The sequence below is a fragment of the Thermobia domestica genome, chromosome 7 (assembly GCF_964235325.1).
Source record: "Thermobia domestica chromosome 7, izTheDome1.hap1.1, whole genome shotgun sequence".
Taxonomy (NCBI): Eukaryota; Metazoa; Arthropoda; class Insecta; order Zygentoma; family Lepismatidae; genus Thermobia; species Thermobia domestica.
In genome coordinates, this window is record NC_137460.1 from 30,501,618 (window position 1) to 30,522,936 (window position 21,319).

Below are 21,319 nucleotides of genomic sequence, written 5' to 3' on the forward strand. Positions count from 1 at the left end.
TTCCAACAACGTTTGATTTGGTGCTAATAGTGCCCTAGGAATAAAAATATTTTTCCTCTGTTCTGTTTCTCTATTAGGTTCCAATAAATATTCTTGATTTGTCCACGAATTTACCAATTTTAATAGAACAATTACTCTACTTCTGGGAGCTAAAAATGTTTTCTTTCCTACGACAAATTTCGGAACCATGCATACCCTTAGAATATGCGATATTCTCTCAGAAACATTTAGTGGATTATTATTATTCCTATTTTTGTTTGGAGGTCGACCAAATCTTTGCAAAATAATCTGTCTCTTGCCGTAATGAATTTGACAATTGTGCGGGTGTAAAAAGTCATTACCAATTAAAATTTGATTAGGGAAATCCTTAATAACTCTACATCTATGGTGAAAATTGCTACCATTTATTGTAAATTGAACAATTGCTACTTTATGAATTGTCAATGAATTTTGCGTGATGCCTCTAATTTGGGTTTTCTTCGGAATGACTATCGCGTTTGTCGGTAATAATTTATCACTTATTATTGACAATTGTGATCCCGTATCAATTGTTGATCTTATTCTTCGGTTTGCTATGTAAACTGGTAAAAATACCATTTCATTGTCACATTCTATTAAGGCTACTATTTCTCTAATCTTCCTAACTCTATTACCTGTAAATGTGCCTCGTTCATTTACAGTTTGTTTCAGTTTAAAGACTGAGTAGTTGGATTATAATATGTCACTCCATTTAGTTGTTGTGGAACCATTGTTGGTACCGCAGACTGAGACTGTGGAGGTTGTTGAGATACCATTGGTATCTGTTGATAATATTGCGGCGGGAAATTAGGCTGAAATTGCGGACTATACTGATAGTTATTCGGGAAATTATTTTGGAAACCTCTTCCGCGCCAATTTCTCCTGAAATTTCTTTGTCCTCTTCCGTTACCGGATCTGTAATTGTTTCCACGACCTCTATTATTTCCATTATTATATTTGCCATTATACGACTGATTGTTGTCATAGTTTCTATTGTTTCCCCGAAATTTCTGATTTCTAAAATTTCTTCCTTTAAATCCTTTTCCTCGATCTGACCTATGTTCTCTATTTTGGCCTTGATCCCGACTACCGTTTGACTCCTGACCTTGATCCTTATTATGATTGAACTGTGATGCATTCGTTAATGCTACTTGTAAATCCTCGATTTTCTTTTCTAATTTTGTAGTTTGCGCAACACTAACTGGCTCTTTCTTAATTTCTTTGTCTTCTTTCTTTCTGATTAATAGCTTATCTATTTCTATATCACTATCGTCATTTTCTACTTGTTCTTTCATTTTCTTTAATAAGTCTTTCACCTTTACTTTCCTATCTCTATTATCTCTCTTCTGTCTCCTTTCTATTTTACACTTATTTTTCTCTACTTTTTGTAATTCCTCTAAGAATTCTTCTAATGATACAAGTTTTTGTTCCTACTTTTTCCATAAAATATGGCAAAAGTCCTGCTGCTATTAATCCTATTTTCTTTGTATCGTCCATTTTCTCGTCTATTCTATCTGCTAATGTAAGAATATCATACGCGAAATTTATCACAGGTTCATCTTCTTTCTGCAACCTGTCTCTAATCCTGTCTTCTAAATCTATGTTAAAATTTGAATTTGTAAATTCTTCTATCAGATCCTTTTGTAGATCTTTATATGAAATGTCAGCTACATTTTTTCTTTTCAAAAATAGCTTTACCCATTGTCTACCTACACCTTTAAAAACTGTAGTTAGCAGTGTTTTCCTTTTGTCTTCCTCGTACCCTGCTATTTCGCAAGCGTCGTCAAACTCATCAAAGAACGCAACTATGTCTTGATCCTTTATTAAGTCAAACTTTGGTAATCTACTCATATCCGTAAATATTGCTACTCTTCTCTCTGATGTCGCCATATCTCTATTTTCTAATTCTATTTTAGGTTCTTCCTGTTCCTTATTTATTTTTACTTGTTTTTCTTCTTTTATATCTGGATTTATTTATTCAAATTCACGTGGGAAATCAAACGTTTTTACCGATACAGGGCTACCTGGAAAATTTGAAACTGGACCCGGTCTAAAACTTGGTGTTCGTATTGTCTGATCTACTACACAGTCCTCGTTTAACTTCTTGCGTCCCCGCGGTGGTGTTAATAAACGTACTAACTTATCGACTCCTACGTCTACACCTTCTAATGCTTTCTGTGCTCTAGTTATAATTCGTCTTTCCGTCATTAAACTATACTTATTCTAAAATATGTATACACACATTATATAATTCTAAACCCTTCGTATAAGCTTGTACATAAACACCTTTTGTATTAATCACGTAATAAGGCAAATATACTTTTATAACACAACCATTTCTTAATAATTCATAAGGAATTCTTATGTTTACTTATAACTTATTAACTACACACATAATAATTATTGTTACCAAATGGAAAAATTAGTCATTATTATTATTATTTAACTTCATCGCTGTTTTAAACATTTCTCGAGGGTGGGCGGGAGGGTTTAGCAACTATCAAGCAAGAGTGTGGGATGCAAACAATCATGCCAATGGCTAAATGTTTATAAGCATGGGATCTTAACAAAGGCGTAAGCCACCAGCAATCTCCACCATGCCAACTTGCGGTTGCTCTTGATAAAATTGAATAGAATTTAACTAGTAGAGCACTCTGAGCTCCCCAGATTAATCTAATTTGCATGAAGCAATTCTATATTTACTTACATTTATATGAGAGGTAATTTTGGGGATACTCCACCACTGGTTGCAGTAATTGAGGGCCAACCAGAGCCCTATTAAAATGATAACACAAATGTCTACTTAAACATGTGTATTTTAACAGAACTAGTAATCATTTATGTGTGAAGTTTTGTTTGTGTAATGAAGACTTAAGAAAGTGTGATTTAATGTGTGAATCATGTATAACGAATTGGATTAGCACAGAATTTGGTTGTGACACATACCTGTTGTTGGTGATTAGTCGAACCAAGCACTGAATGATCGTATACCAGTAACAGCAGTCAGTTGTATTTCAACGTTGGAACTTCTTAGACAGTTCTCTTAGTATTTGAAGTTAATAATGCTTTAACTTGAAGAATCGTAGAACTTTAAATGCTACTTCTCTAATATTGATCCTCTGATAGTGATCCTCTGATAATGATCCCATTGAATAAAATAAAATGTTTTTATACAACTCAAACTGCTGACGTTCCAGTAATACGGTTTAGCACTCGGGCCGATTTTTCATCCACGTGCGTCCCAGATCTAAAAAGATCTTATTCAACCAAATTCACATAACCTCAATTCAATCATGATGACACGAAAGAATGTCACTTTCTTGATGTCCTCATTGTCCGAAGAAAAGTGTGGATGTTAACAAATTTATTACATAGCATTACAAGCTCTTGTTGATAGACTAGAATTCATACAATTTAAAGTATACACATACTGTATTCTCTGCACATATCTCTTTAAAGATAAACAAGAGTAAATTAGGTCTCCTAAAACTCAAGGCCATACTACAATTAAACTAAACAAATTAAACCAATAATTAATAATTATCTATGGTCTTGACAATATGAATCTCCTCAATCGTGCTCACATGTGTGTTGAAGTGGGCGGAGGACACTTTCAGCACCTGCTGTGAAGGTGAGTAGTCATATTCAATACATTACATTTCATTTATGTGTTGTAGTTAATCATATTCAATACAATATATTTCATTTTATGTGTTCACTTTACGGGCCGGTTTTACCGTTAGTACCCTGTACTAACATATTATTATTATTATTATTATGTTGCATATTACTTGCACAAATTATAATTGCAGTAATTTTAAAAGGAATGTTGCCTAACTGATAATGTCTATGAGAATTGTTGTTTTTAAAGTTGTGGAAACTACTCTTTCCACCCTGGGAAAGCAGTAATTACGTAAGTTCCTCTTAACCTCTAAAAATACAGCACTTTATATTAAATCTTAAACTGGAAAGTGGAATTTTACATATTGTTTTTTTTTCTGTGAAACAGATACTTGTTTAGCTTTACTGAAAAATTATTTTTGTCAAAAATATTGAACGTTGGAAAAACAGCAATAGAATTCCCATATTGCGTATTCAACGCAGAAATATGTAGATGACTGTTCAGTTCATGTTTCTGTTCAATAGCTTCACATGTTAGTGAGTGTTCTTAATACCTGTGCACTGATGAGTCACTTTCCCTGTAATCTCCCTCGGGATATTTTTCGCGTAATTATTTGACAGACTAAGGTTTCATAATAATAAAATTTTTTGCTTATAATTATCTTATTTTGCTTTATTTTTTCTCCAAAATAATATATAGTTATTCATTATTACACTGTTATGTTAAGGAAAGCACAAAGATGCGATAATATAGTAAGAAAACTGAGTTATTAATGAAAATGTGGAAGTTACAGCACTTTGAATCGGTAATAGGAATTTCTACTGACTTTTTGTGCTGGAAAATACTTCAGAACTACCTACTTAAGCGAAATACTTCCTTTCCTCATGCGTTGATTCTAACTAATCAAAATTAAACATTGAATTTCAGTCTGTTATCCATGCCCTTCAAACAATGACCGCCATATTTATTCATCTGAAGGTTCAGAGGAAACAATGTGCGCCCATCAGAACGAAAAAGGCTTAGAGAACGATACGATACATACTTTTCAAATGTAGGAGACGTTACTGATAGAACAAAAAATGGGAAACTAGCGGAACTTCTTTTTAATCAGATTATTTGTCAATTAGTTTATAGTCAAGTATTAAATACACTCTAATATCTAAGGACAAAATTATAGTGTACTAATTGGCAGGAGTATACAATATCTAACGAAATATCTAACATAATTTTTTAAGTATTACTCAGCAATAAAATCAGTCCATTGAATTTACTGCACAACTTCAAAATATAACAAATGTTCTTCTCCTTAGTGGTAGAACAAATTACTGAGTTTCAAAATAATACTCATCTACACACGAAGGCAGTTGTGATAGTAATTTTACTTGCTACATTTTTTTCGTAAACAGATATTGTTCACAACAAATTTAATTCACTAATTTCTTAATGTTTAGGTAACCTACAGTAGTATAGGCGTCTGTACGGACCACTTTTTCAATGATCAAGTTCAAATTTTACGCGTCTGTACGGACCACTGTCTTTGGAGAACATAAACCACACAGAACATAAGACAGAACATAATGACCTTTATGATATATAACCATAAAGGACTTAAATCTAACTAAAACTAAACCTAAATCTAAAACTTAAACCTAATAACCATAAGGTAAAGTATTGATGATATTATCTTTTTCCTTTAAAACAACTCTTTTGTCGTAATCCATTTGAAACTCTTTAGTCACAGGTTTGTTAACTAAATTTTTGGTTCTCTTGTCTCTTGTTATTTGATTATAATTAAGAGTTATGTTCGCTAGTTCTTTGTTAACAACCTTCTTTATGTTTTCACCATTAAGATTCAAAGAGTTCTCATAATTAAGAGTAAAACCTTTAATTTTCATCACAGTTTTGTTTTTATCTGTTTTGTAGTAATAACTCTTTGGACCAGTTGAATACCACTCAATAATATAAACATCTTTTCCTAACTCATCTGTCCACTCACCAAGGTTACTACCAGTCTTTACTTCTATACCATTAACAATATAAACAATAGAATCAGTATCGTAATACGCTACATCTTCACCTAACTTATCCAACATGTCATAAAGTCATAACCTCGCATGTGCTGTTGTAAAAGTTGCAATGTGAATATTAGTGGAATAAGAATTGTTAACATATACGTCTTTGTAGTTATATGAAACTTGAACCATCTCGTCGCTGATAAACAAACATTCAGATATTTCTAATTTGTCATCTAAAAGTAACTCGTACCATCTTCTAACATCTGTAATGTATTCAGTTTGAGTTAAGTTTTGTCTTTGGCCAAACTTTCCCCATAACGAATTTAAACAAATTTTTGCAACTGCTCTCTTACCAGGATTTGCCATTATTTGATCAGGATTTAAATCAATATTCAGTGTGTCTTTAATAGTTTTAATATAATCATCTTTTGTTTGAAAGTCATCTTCCCATGGTGATGTTTCTAATTTGATTTTCATGAAGTCATGTAACCTGTAAAGAGTTTGTTACTTGTTTTGGGAAAATGTTGAATCTCGTAAATTTCAATTAACTCATAACCTTTCTCTAAAGCTTTATCTAACTCTATAGTTGTCCAAGTACCTGTTATCATTCTTTGTTCGTCACTGTGTGTACACGGCTTAGTTTGATTTATCATACATTGATTACATAAGGGAAACACCAACTTATTAATATTGTTATCTTTAACTGGTAATACAGGATGATACAATTGTTTTGGCGGAAGAACTTTACAAAGTATATAACCAAAGTACTTTTTACACTTGTATTTTTCAGGAGAGATAGACTTTAATGTTGTTGAGTGGCCAATAGGAAATTGATCATAAAACAAAACAGTTGGATACAAGCTGCACACATCGATATATTTCATCTTCTTATTAGTAACTTTTAATTTTGAAGCATTGGTTCTACCACCAAAGAATGCATCTCTGAACTTTAGTTTCTCAATAAGACTAGTTTTTTGAATTAACTGTTTGGCTCTTTTATCTTTTAACCAATCACACTCCCACATCTCAATAAGATTATAACCAGCTTCTTTTATTTATTGAGATCTTCTTCTTGTTTTGTCATATAGATCTTCCATTGTTTCGTGATTGACATTGTTGATAGTATACTTCTCAAAACATTTGTTGCAACCATGCCAGAAACAACCGTGATATTGATACACTGTCTTTGTTTTATAATCGTAACCATCAACTTTAGATCCACATATCGTTACTTCCCCATTGTTTAACGCGTGTTTAATATTATTGTTGTTAAAAGAATTTAACCATGCAATAGACTGTTTAGAGTATTTTTCTTTCTTTTCTTCTTTAATAATACCAATTGTGTTTTCTTGTATGTATTTTGATCTATAAATGCCCATACACACACTTGCAATTGTTAAGTATTGAAATGGATCAATGTTTGCTATTTCTAAAAACTGATTTCTTAGTTCTAAACAACCTCTTCTTAAAATATCTACATCCGAATCACAATACTCTCTTAACTCTTTTTTAAAGTCAAACACATAATTTTCTTCTCTTCTTTCTTGATGCCACTTAAGAAACGCTTCTCTTTGATCTTTTTTCATGGTACTAATCCCATAGTATTTTGCGTTAGGTATTGGCCCAACATAGTTTTGATTTTCAGGCTTATTAAACAAATGTGGAAAATAACCTTTCTTTAATTCTTTTAGACCAAATGTCTTAGGAAAACTCGATAATGGTTGTGCTACAAAGTTAATACTATCAATAATTTTTATGTTTGCTTTTGGAATTTCAAGTAACATTAGCTTAGAGCCGTTATATATAGTGTAAGGTTTCAAAGCATTCTTAATGCAGTACTGAAGAACAAAGTACGAATCATAAGCTTTGGCATTATGCGCAATACAAGTGTAACCACTATGTTCTTTTGAAACTAACCACTTACAAAAATCGTCATTTGTTTCAAAGTAATATTTGCTACCTTTAAAGTCATGAGCAACTACATAATTAGCTTTATGAATTCCTGTGTCTTGTTGTGCTTTGTAATCAAACCATATATACTTTTCTGTGTAATTACAACTGTTCATTTGTTTAATACTCGACTTTAGAAAGTTCTTAATTATATACTTAAAGTCATCTACTGTTAACTTGTTGTTGTTCCATGCATCATATATCTTTTGAAGTTTCCTCCACTTAGACATGGTTTCGTACATGTTTTTTTCTTTAACAATTTTCTTACCACGATCTTCGATACCATAAGTCTTGCATAGCATAATAAACAAATCTGTAACAGTTAATTCTTTTTTAGCATTACACACACATTCATCATCACAATAACCTTTCTGGCGTTTGTATTGCATGTAACATTTGTGAACGTTTTCTTTAGCTACACAATTACAGTTGATACAGTAGTAATATCCACACTTGTGTTTCTTATATCTTAATAAAATTTTATTACAGCCTTTACACTTATAAACTTCTTTACAAACAACTGAATGGTTATCTTTACATGTTGGTTATAACAAAATCGATTACAAGCTTCACAATAAATGTTATCAATCTCTTCTTCTTGATGTTTAGGTTGCTTGCACATATTACAAATTGGTATAATTCGTATACATGATTTGTGTTTTTCTTTATGATCGTATGCTGTATCACACTTTTCACAATAATAAACACTTCCAATAAAAGCTTGCATGCTGTTAATTGCGTCAAAATGATTTCCACTTTTATATAAATAAATCTTCACCTCTTTGTCTTGCCCTGAGTAAATAATAGCGTTCATGTTTTCAGCACATACAACTTTAATTTGAATGTTCAATAGTTCTTCACATTGTTTAATATCGTCTAATGTAAAACCGTCTTCACAGTAGCTCGGTAAACGATTACAAAGTCTCTCAGTTAATTTTGTCTGTATTTTTCTTCCACGTTTTATATCTTTAATGTTTTGTGGTGTTAGCTCTTGATCAAGTATTACATTTGTTTTATACGTTAAGGCTGAAATGATTGCACGTGGACAACACAAATTGTCATTGTTATTGATTTTGGTAATACATCTTTTAGCTTTTTTGTCTTCTGCAAGGTTTAATAATCGTCTGTTTGTTTTACTTCCTCTAGGCATGTTAATGATTTGAATATTAAATGTTGTTTCTTCAATATTGATTGTTTCGTCAGATGTTACAATTCTTTGCACGTGTGTTAATACATTTCTAGCATTTAGTTCAGTTGTTATTGGTGTTGATATTGCTTTAATCCAAAATCCATCGTTGTGCACAACAACTCTTATTCTGTCATTCTTTTTAAAATTGGAAGCTTGTTTAGCTTGGTCAATCATATCGTCTACTGCTGTGTGTAATCTTTGTATTGTTTCAGTAAGTGTTTCGCCTGTTATATTTGTCAGTTTTATTTTGTAATCTGTTGTATAGGATTTAAATTTTTCATTGTATGTCGGCTCATTAACATTTAGGATCTCGTAATATTTTTTTATTTGTAAATAAATCATCATCAAATGGAAATAACTTTTTCAAATGCTTTCGCTTTAACTTTGGTGTATTTTGTGCTATTTCGCTTTCAGAGAACACTTCTTGTTTAAAGGGGAATATATTTCTAATCTGCCTCCTGCTTTGTTCATCGTCATGTTGTTTAAGAAGGTCTATTAGTTCTGCTTTTCTTAATCGGGAATATCTTCTGATTCCCCTCTCTTTACATTGCCGTCTTAACTCTATTACAGTAAACTTATAATTACTCATCTTATTTGTTATATAGAAAATCTTCGTTAGTACTCCTCACCAGGTTATTTCAGTTCATTTTCATTTGTCCTAGTACAACGCTTAACATTGTACACCCCCTGCTATTGTCTACATATTACGCTTTGTATTTGAACACGGCTTTCATGGGATTAACACATCAAAGTCACATATACACATTTAAAACTGATTCATTTTTGTAAGCTTACTCATCATCATCATCATCATAATCATCACTACCATATTTGTATTCATCATCACTACTCAAATCAGATGTTTTTTGCTGCGTTACTAATAACTCTTTTTCCTTTAACAGTATTTGCTTCTCTAGTAGTGTTGCTAAGAGTTTAAGATCATGATGAATTAGTTCAAGTCTATCATGTAATAAGTCAAAATGTGCTTCCATATTTGTCATATAGAAAACCAACAAAAATGAAATAAATTTTAAAATCTAAGAATAAAAACAAACATGACTAGTGCTAAGGAAATATTATCCTACAAACCTGTATTTGATTGTGTATGTAAATATTTAGATATTGGTGGTTATAACGATGAAGACAAAATAAATTTTAGCGTGTCCATAGGTATGTTAGATCATTTGTTCAAGAAGGCTACTAAAGAAAACAACTCATTTCTTACACAAAACATTCTCTATGCGAACGTTATGAATTTGTCCGAAGAGATGTTAGATTCACTGACTGATGAACAATGGCTATCTATAGGCTATGATGATTATGAGGGGGAATACAACTATGATCACATTACAGAAGACTTCATACGTAAATATCTGCAGAAAGTTAATTTGATCGAAATATGTTTATGGAAAAATTTATCGGAAGAGTTTATAAGAGAATTAGCTGATAAAGTTGATTGGGAGATTATTTCAGGAACCCAAGACTTATCAGAAGACTTTATAAGAGAATTTGCAGATAGAGTTGATTGGAAAGAAGTATCGTATCACCAAAAGCTATCTGAAGAATTTATTAATGAGTTTATAGATAAAGTTGATTTTGATGCTATATCTTACAAAAACGAACTCTCTGAAGCCTTTATACGAGAACATGCAGATAGAGTTAATTGGTGGTACATATCTGGAACTAAACAATTATCAGAAAACCTTTAAGAGATTACGCTGACAAAGTAGATTGGGAAATGATTTCAATGTCTCAAAATTTAACAGAAGAATTTATTGCAGAGTTCGAAGGTAGAGTTCATTGGAGTAACATTTCAACTTATCAAGACCTATCTATAGACTTTATATATTCGTTTCGTAGATTGGAGAGCTATAATAAGAAAATATCATAATAATCCCAATTTAGGTGATATGTTGAATGTAGCATTCGCTGTTACAGCAGAGGGTAATGTTTAACTAATTATCTTTTATGGCTATTATACCATAAAAGTTGTATGTTTGAAAGGGAGCCAGTGCTGGTGGCCCCCCCAGTTGTAACCAAATCTTCTTCTGGTAGGGATGTTCAAAACTCATTACCTTTACCTTTACAAATCTCTTATACTCAAAAACAAATCCACAACAAACTCATCGTCGTATTCTCCTTCAATATCCACGTGACAACCATACGAAACAACACAGCTGTATTTTTCTTTGACTTTGTTTAGGAGGTTGACCGAGTTTGGATCTTTGGTTTCTGATAACACTGACATTCTTGGGTACTTTTCTTTAAGACACTGAAGTCTTGCTTTGATGTTTCGCTGCTGAACTCTTCCAACCCAATATTTGTATGACTCGTAACACCTAACCTGATCGTGTTTGTCTGTGTCGTACTTGTCTACTATGTCTTGAAACTGACCAGCTGTGAGGTTCTTTTTAACGATGATCAACTTGTGTACCTTACTTGGGTCTTCTGTGTGTTCTGCTGCTATGGTCTCGAGCTTTGTTATCTCCTTTGCTTGTTCTTCGTTACGTATTTTGAGGTCGGACATTAGCTGTTCTACTTTTTAAACTCTTGCTTTTAGGGCGGTTGTGTTTTGTCGAAGCTGTTTAAAGTAACTATCCATAGTACTCATATTTATTATATAGAAAATCTTTATTTTTAACTTCATTTTCGTTACCAGCTAGCCGACGCCAGATATCCCGCACCGGCTTTGATTTATGTAAGAGACCCCTGGATGGTTTTGTTTAACGCTTGAAATTGTACTTTGATGGATTAAACCATAAAAGTCGTAACTTTAATTATCAGATAATAACTGATCATACAAGCGATCTATACTGTTAACCAATTCTTCTTCTGATAGTGATGTCCAAAACTCATTACCCTTACCTTTACGAATATCTAGTTCTTGCTGCATTAGGTTGAATAGCTTAATACTGTTAGGATCTCTAAACTTTTCGTCATGTGGTTCGGATTCCACGTTAATCAGTAGGTCCACGTCTCATATAGCCTCGCTGCTGAAAGGGACGCTAAACTAAAATCAACTCAACAACTCTAAACTTTTCGTATATTATTAAATGATTCGGATATTTTTCTTCTGCTTCACTAAGAGGCTTGTATAGACTTCTCTTTTGGCATCTGATAGCATAATAAGGGAAAGGATCATTAGGTTTGTTCTTCTTATATATGATTAGGCAATTATCTTTTGAAACATCATCTGTATATGGTGCTGCAATTTCTTTTAAGCTCTCGTTTCGAATTCTCAATCTCTCCATTGTTTGATCTATTTCTTCTACTCTTTTTTGCAACTCTTCATTGTCTTGTTGATAGTGTCTAAATTCCTGAGTGAAGTAATTAATAATAATTTCATTACATTTAATATAAAAATCTGGTGAAACCCATCTTGCTATATCAAGTATTAACTCTTTCGGAACATATGTTCCTCGTATAATACCTAATTGCCCACCTTTAACAATCTTAAAGTCATCCCCACGAAATCGTTGCAATGACTTTATATAAGAAATTAGCTCTTTAGATTGTTTATTTTCTAACCATTTATAAAATTTCTTTCCTCCATCTTGACACAACTTAGTAGCATTGAAATATCCTGTACTCTTATCTATAATCAACTTGAAGTCACCAAAGACGCCGTACCAATAGTTGTCTTTAATCTGTTCGTAGCAAATATCATTTAGACTAAGTGAACTATCCATAGTACCCATATTTATTATATAGAAAATCTTTATTTTTAACTTCATTTTTGTTACCAGCTAGTTTTACTGTGTAAGATGAGTTTCTGAAGTTTCTAGCTTTGGAGGAATTTTGAAGTGGTCTATATCTAGACCGCTTATCTTTTCTGAAATGTGCTTGTCTTCCGATGTTTTGTTTTCTGTCATGATAGTATATTTTTGCAACCGGAAAATCTTCCGTTCGGGAGTTTGTTTGTGTTTGTATAGCTGTATAAATATTTGCATTGTCTGAAAGTCGACCGAGGAACTTCGAAGTTTGTTGTAATACTCAATAAGCTCCTTAGAGTGTTTTCAGCCCTGGAAATGTATGTTATGGGGGTATCGTTTCGTTACCCCCTTATCTCATTCGAACTATCCTTTTATGGCTATAAAAGACAAACATTTATATTTACACTACAACATTACTCTTATCTATCCAACTATTATGCGAATCATCAAACCCTAGCCATTTGACATATACTTTATCACCTTTCTTTCTCAACACCTTTTCTACTAAGTATTCATCTTTATGTTTCGTCTTTAATAGTTCTGGTTCGTAAAATCTACCTTGCACATCCTCTTCTTCTAAATCTTTAATTCTATATGTAGGCGGATAAGATGGAATAACTTCACTAATAACAAATACTTCTGTTGACCAATTAGGTGTATATCCTTTCTCAAATAACCCTTTCGATTTACTTATACGAACATGATCACCTAACTTGTATTTGGGCTTAACACGCTTATATTCTTTTTGATACACTTTCTCCAATATTGTTTGTTCATTCTTCTTATTAACTTCTACAGGTTTTAAACCAATTGTTCTATGAATTTGATGATTATACTCTTTAACTAGTGTTGGTAATATCTCTATCCATTTGTAGTTCGCTTGTGTCGTGAACCTTTTCCACATGTTCTGCATAAGTGTTCGATTAAGTCTCTCAACAACAGAAGCTTTCTTACCACTATAGGTTGAGTAGTGATTAATCTTATTTTCATCCATCAACTTCTTAAACTCTTTATTGTAAAACTCTTTACCTTGATCTGTTTGTAAGTTACTAGGTTTTCTCGTTCTTAATATGGATTCGAATGCTTCTGTAACATTCTTGCCACTCTTATCTTTAACAGGAACAGCAAACGCATATTTCGAGAACACATCTATAATCGTTAGCAAATACTTATAACCTTTATTGATTTTGGAAACACCTTTTAATACTCCGCTATCTATTTCTACAAGATCAGCCTGCCAAAGATCATCGATACCTTTTATAACTACACTTAATCTGTTAAAGTTTTTTCTAGATGGTTTGTGAATTTCTTCTACAATGTCTTCTCTAACACCTTTACCTTCTTCTACTCAATCAGGCTTTTTAACGAATTGAGTTTTAGTAATACCGCATACAGAACAAATACCTTTCTTTAGATATCTTCCATTCTTTGTTTGTTCAATTCTAATAGTATCTTTCTTCGTATCTGTCACTTTCTTACACTTAACACAATACATCCTGTTTATTATATAGAAAATCAATAACTATCGCTGTTTAATATTATGCTATCAACATTCTCACCATCATCACTATCTTCGTCTTCTCTTTCTACATGCATAAGAAGCAATAGTAATTTACCATGTTTCAGATCAGAACCTTTAGATGGTCTAATTGCCAAATTATCATTTGTATTAAAGTGCAATGGAAAAGTTTCAACTAGAGAATCATTTAAATATAGATCTATGTAATACGTATTGTAAGATGACTCTATATGCATTAACCTACCTTTATAAAGAAATTTGTATGTGATAGAGAGATTATGTATTAAAAAGAACGGAGTTTCAACATTTTCTGATATTAATCGACTATGAAGCTCTATAACATAACTCCGTTTGATGAAGTTAAGCTCTTCTTTCAACATAGCAATGTCTTTCCTCACAACTGCATTATCTAACTCTGATGTCATTTTAAAATTACCAAAGATATCCATATTTATTATATAGCAAACGTCTTTAGGAAAGCTCTCTTTCTATGTATATCACAACAAACAATAATTGCCCTTCCTCCATAGCTGAATTTTTAGTTGGTTTAATTGTAATTATATCACTCTTGTTAAAGTTGAAAGGTAAATTTTCAATCAAAGTATCACCCAAATATATCTCTAGAAAGTATTTATCCAAACTTAACTCCATGTGCATTATTTTCCCATTATAGAGAAATTTGTAACCATTAGAGAGATTGAATATTCTAAAGATTGGCTCCTTAACGTTTTTAGCTCTCAATCGACATAATAGAAGTATGGTTTCTTTCTGCATAACCAATCTAGTAGTATCCGTTCTAATCTTTTGAAAATCTTCTTTCTTGATGTATGTGTCTTGTAACGTTTCTAATGCATCTTCAAATCGTTTTCTATCATTCTCTAATTGGGTTTCTATTGACCTAAGTTGACTTACGCTAACAATATCATTTAAATTCTCCAACAATTTTAATTTTTCTTCACTAATATCAACATCACCTTTTCTATCTTTAACATTGCCAAATATATCTATACTCATTTATTATACAGAAAATGCCCATCCTAGTTTTTCAAAACATTTCTCTAACATCTCTATTTGTCTAGGTGAGCGTTTAAAATCAATATCAACATGAACATCATGCTTTTTCAACAGATAGTGCAATACACATTTCAGGTTAATAAACAATGCTCTTTCCGGATACAGCTCCCTAAAGACCTCGTGTAAGTTTTCGAAGTCGTTTATGAGTGTATCCTCCATATCTTGTAATTTTAATGGTTTTTGATCGGTAAGGTGATAGTGTATTAAATAGACATCATCATAATATTTTGTGTATTTGTTTTTCTTTAGTACTTCTAGAACATCTTTTGTTGATATTAAATCTCTTGGTATATCTCTAAGTTCATCATTTAACACCTTGAACACCTCTTCGGGGACAATTCTATCCTGTAAAGCTTGCAAACGAGATAACTGTAACTTGAATCTTTTTATAGTATCATACCATGGTTTTCGTACGCAAGCAACTTTCGTTTCTTCACAAGTACTGTAAACCCAACCACTCTCTACAAAACAATCGTCACAAATGTAACTACTCATACCTTTTGTTAATGACTTACTACCACAATAACTGCATTGTAATGGTCTAGAGCTATAATTTGACAACAAGTCCTTTAAGGTAATTATTGGACGTAACTTTTCCAACTCTTCTTCCGTGTACAAAAATTTTGGTATTAACCTTTTCCATAGATCAATAACATTGTATACGTTGTTTTTATCTTTTAAGTCTATCCCGCTAACGTCCTGAAAATACTGATAAAAATTATATCTATCTAGTGCATCTAGTTCATCCTCATGCTTCTCAAAATAATCTAAAAATCTATTGTGTATAGCTTCCATATTTATCTTAAAGTAAAACTTTTATGGATACAAAACCATAAAAGCACTTATTCATTTTTAATCATATACATAACGTCGCTAAAAGAATACCCTTGATTTAAAAGATTTAAAACCTTAACACAAAGATGACCACATATAACTGAGTTAAAGTCTTGTATTCGTTCGTCATTGTAAAGTAAGTTTTCGATACCAAGATATTGCACCAGTTGTTTAGGAGGAACACCACCATAAGAATCGAACACGTACTTTATGTTGTTATCTTTCCAATAGCATATCCAATGAGTACCAATGTTTCCTGATTTATCAAGGTTAACTACACCACACTCATGTACATAAGGTTTTTGTGGAAGTTCATCACTCATAAATACACCTCTAAATCGTTTTATCTCTAGTTCTTTAGCCAACCTCTCTATATCGAAGTTGGTCAATGGTTTTAGTTTTTTGACTTCTTTGGTTTACCTGCTCCCTGCTTTTCTTAAATAGCCATATTGTGTCTTTTTTGTTCTTCAAGTTCTTGTTTATTCTTCTTAGCATCAAGGACAGTTTTAGTAATCGCTGCTGCACAACCTGCTAATGAGCCAACTGCTCCTAAAGCTGCTAGAATTGTAAAGATAAAACCGCCAATATGCTCTTTCTTAATCTTTTTCATTTGTGCAGTAGTTAAAGTTAAATCCATTCCTTTACCTTCTTTAATTTTCTTGGCCTTATCGTTAAGTTGTTTCTTTGTTAATACATGATCAATATTTAGATCCTTTAGTTCGTTATAAGGAATACTAAACATACAACCTTTAATAGAACACATCTTCCTATTTATTTAAGAGAAAATCTTGGTTTGCAAAAGTACAGTTGTTGTAGCTCCACCAAAATCAATTAAGGAATCATTCTCATCTGTTATCCTTATCTCAAAATTGTCAACCTTGTCTTTGGATACAGGGAAAAATAATGGATGAGTAGGCTCGTAAATAATACTATGTTTGAACTCAGCATCTGTTTTGAATGATGCTAAAATTCCTGTTTCTCTATGTGTGTATTCTGTATCTTTAACAAACATGCCATCTGCTATATTACAGTGAACATTTATAGTATCAAACGGATGAAACTTTGGCAACTTACTTCCAATATGTGTTTTGTTCTTTTCTAAAATTTCAAAAACATTAAACCCGAGGACAGTGCCTATACTCCCAATTGTAACATCATTACTATCAGTTTCAATTTTAACTCTATTTCTTAAATGGTCTTCTGATAATGTTATGTTGATGGATTGAGATTTTAAATATTCATTAAGACTGTTTAAGCTGTATTGTCCTTCTGGTATAAAAACTTGTCTATCACCATATGAGAAACTGTTTTTTTGTGTTGTTATGTTTGGAGTTAGATATGTACTGTAAAACCCAACTAGTCCTATACTTAAATAGTTGCTCTTGTTGTCTAATTCGTAATGGAGTTTCTTCTTTAAAACCGAAGTATCACTCGTTAGCTTAAATACCTTAGCCATTTATTATATAATAAATGAACGAGTTTGATTTACCTAGAGATATTCCAAGAGAGAAAGTAATCAAGTTAATAGAAGATGTCATTCGAAAGTTAGAATGCAGTTTAAAGAAGAAAAAGAGAAAACTACGAATTGTTAAATATGCATACTACACTTTGATCACGTTGTCGGTTATACTTTCTGCGACAACTGGGTTTATTAATATTTTTATACCTGTAACAATTTACTCGATATGAACAACGTCTCTTGCAACTGGAAGTGCTATAATAACAGGTTTGTCTTCGAAGTTAAACATAAGCAAAAGAAAAGACGAGTATAAAACCATTGTCACTTGTATTAACTCATTTAAAGAACAGTTAGAGATGATAATAACATTGAATGGTGAAATGGATGGTGAATATATAAAAGATACGTTGCTTAAGATCAGAGAACAACTTAAAGATGTAAGATCATAAAATTTGCCCCTCTGTATTCGGAGGTCCAAAAAGTCCAAGACTTCAACGTGTATATTTTTGGTAGCACCAATCGGAGCTCCCTATGGACACTCTTTCAAATGAACAACCTCACACAACTTTCATCAACGAACCGGGTCTGTACTAGTACTATGAGCAGAAAATTAATCATCGGAATTCCGAGGGTTTCAAACAAGCATCATATGAAGTCAAATTAGCAGGTAACAAAATCAATGACACCATATCGGGCACAAGGGTAAGGACGTTGGGGAAATTCTTGGATACCAAAACACTAGAGACGCTGTAAACAATCACGTTGATATTGAAGACAGGCGCGAGTTTAAGTCTTTTATAGACGTCGGGAAAATCGACGGCCGTTGTGATGGTAAAGCAATCTTCATCAACGAGTATATAGAGATTTTAAGGGTGAGCAAAACGCTCACCCCCTTTCAAACATACAACCTCATACAACCTCATACAATTTTCATTAACGAGCCCGGTAGAAGGCGATGATTTTCTCTATAATAAATGAGTAAGAAAACTATTAATTGGGATGTAAAAGAGATGATAAAAGAAACAACAGCTAAGAAAAGAAATGGAGAGCTTATACCTGATGATGTTCGTTGTCTTATCGTAGGTTCGTCGGGGTCTGGTAAAACGTTTTTGCTCTTTAACTTCTTATTACAGCCAGGTTGGTTAAACAATAATTACTTCTACATATATTCTAAAAGCATGAATCAGCCAAAGTATGAGCAGTTAAAAGATCGATTTGAAAAGGCAGAACTAAAGTTTAAGAAGCAAATAGCAACGTTCTTAAGCGGTGATGACTCTATTGTACCTATTGATGAATGTGAAGAATACTCTGTTGTTGTGTTTGATGATTACATTTTGGAGAATCAAGATACTGTTAGAAATTACTTTACAAGAGGTAGGCATAGACATTTAGACTGTTTCTATCTTGCACAAACATATTCAAAAGTACCTAAACAGCTTATAAGAGATAACGTCAACTTCCTATGCATATTCAGACAAGATGATACTAATCTTAAACATGTGTATAATGAGTTTGTTGGGGGAGATATGTCTTATGATAAGTTTAAAGAGATGTGTTCAAAATGTTGGCAAGAAGATTATGCTTTCATAGTAATTGATATGACAAGGAAGGTAAACAGTGGTAAGTATAGGAACAAGATAAAACACTTCTTGAACGTTTGATGTTTATTGACGTTTTACGTTTTAACGTTTGACGTTCTTTAACGTTTATTGACGTTCTTTGACATTCATTGACGTTCTTTGACGTTCGTTCGTTTGCTATACAATAAATGGATGAGAAAGAAATTGATAAGAATATTAAACTGAAGGAGTTCTTGATAAAGGGCTTCAAATCTTGGAAGAAAGAAAGAGCAGGTATATACGATAAATTTAAGACACAAGAGCAACCTGTAATTGATGCTATTCAAAACTTGGGAAGTGAGATCAAAGAAGTAGCAGAATAAAATAAAAATCTAATAACTGAACTTGTTCCAGTTGCACATAAGACGGCTTCAATAGATCCCAGTCTACTAGAAACACCTAAAAAGATACCTTATGACAGTTCTCCAAGTAGTAGTGATACGCCTATAACGGGAGAAATAAAACAAATGAGAAAACAGATTAAAGACAAAGTGGAAGGAGTAGAACCTTTAACAACAGCACAGTCATTTTGTAAGATTGCAACGAAATATTATAGTAAAAGAAATGACACTGTGTTTGGAATAAGAGCTGCAGAAGAAGATGGAAAAATAATAAACAAGATAGGAAATTTGGAAGTTAAAGTGAATGGTGATGATTTGATAATTAATGGTAAAACTTATAAAGGAACAGAAGGTCTATGGGAATTGTTAACGATGAATACTAATAAAACCATTGAAGATTATGATGATGATGATTTTGAACAATACAAGAAAATAATAATAGACTCAGATGCTGCCTTCCAAAAATATAATCGAGATAAAAAGGTAGCATCTAATAGAGGTTCAAAGTACATTAATATTATCAAACCTATTTGGGATAATTATATTAAACCAACTTTACCCCCAACTCCTAAAAAGAACACGACACCTAAAAGGACTGGTGAGGGAATTAAACAATATACAGAGATACCTAAAGAATATATATGGATGGATGATGTGAGAAAGTTAATTGATCGGCTAATAGTTATAGATGGAGAAGAAAGGGCTGGAAATCATAACTTTTACAATGAGAAAGTAGGTATAGTGAGTATGATTAATAATAAGCTTTCACAATTTATTCCTAATGATCCAAAAGGTATAGGTTATTTGATTAAGATCTTAAATACGTTACCACCACGATTCTGGAATGATGAGAAACTTGGAAAAGGATTAGTAAAAGATTTGATTAATAAACTCCCATTTGAATTACATATTCCAGGTTTCAGATTTTGCGGGCCTGGGACTAAGCTTCAAGAAAGGTTAGAGAGAGGTGATGAAGGTATTAACCCATTAGATGAGGCTTGTAAAGAACACGATATATACTACAGAGACAATAAAGATACAGAGTCGAGACATATTGCAGATAAGGAACTAGAAACTAAAGCATGGAAAAGAGCATTTAGTAGTGATGCGCCAATTGGTGAACGATTAGCTGCTTTTGGGGTTGGTACTGCTATGAATGCTAAGGTTAAGTTGGGATGGGGATTATAAGTTTTTAGTTGTTATTAGGCCCTTCACATGTGAAGGGCCAATGAGTCTTTTATGGACATATCCCATAAAAGCATTGTTTCAAGATTTTCTTTATAATAAATGGATAGTGTTGAAAGTCACGAGTTACAGAGTTTTAAAGCTAACACAAGAACATTTAATAATTTGAATGAAGCTAACAAAGATATCGAGTTCGATTTCAACGTGGGGGATGGTTTCATACATCCACACAAAGCAGATTGTCATATGACTTTTGAAGTTGTTGGTGCATTTGGAGGAACATTTGGTGCAAACGATACTATGAAACTTGTAGATAACTTCTTCCCATTCTTCTTTTCTCAAATTGAGGTTAGAAAGCATGGAGTTGTTATAGATAAAATTGAGCTACCTGGAATTACATCTACAGGTGTCGGAACATTAAAGATTTCCAAGCCAGAAGTTGAATATTTAAAACAGGCAGGATTTGAAACAGATGATAAACTTGGTCTAAGAAAGGACTTTAGTGTTTTGTATCCATTAAGATTAATTCCAGGCTTCTTAAGTGATTATAAAGAGGTTATGTGGAAAGGTGGATTGAGAATAACATTTACAAAAGCTAACAACAATAACGATGTCTTGTACAAATGGACTGGATCGGGAGCAGCTCCTCATGATGGAAAAATAACAATAAAAAGTATGGAGATAAGAATGCATATTTTTGAATACGAGTCTAATTACGAAAACAAGTAAAGTTGAATATTCGTAAAGAACCAAAAATCATGTTTTCATTCCATACTTATCA

General features: G+C 32.4%; 1 protein-coding gene across 3 annotated transcripts in view; it reads right to left on the reverse strand.

The window, feature by feature from the left end:
- Positions 1–2,531: 2,531 nt before the first annotated feature.
- LOC145689969 (uncharacterized) overlaps positions 2,532–21,319 on the reverse strand; it is a 58,104-nt gene continuing 39,316 nt past the window's right edge. For all 3 annotated transcript variants that reach the window (XM_081764374.1, XM_081764373.1, XM_081764372.1), the window contains exon 4: positions 2,532–5,096. The gene's annotated coding sequence lies outside the window, so the exon portion shown is untranslated. The remainder of the gene's footprint in view (positions 5,097–21,319) is intronic.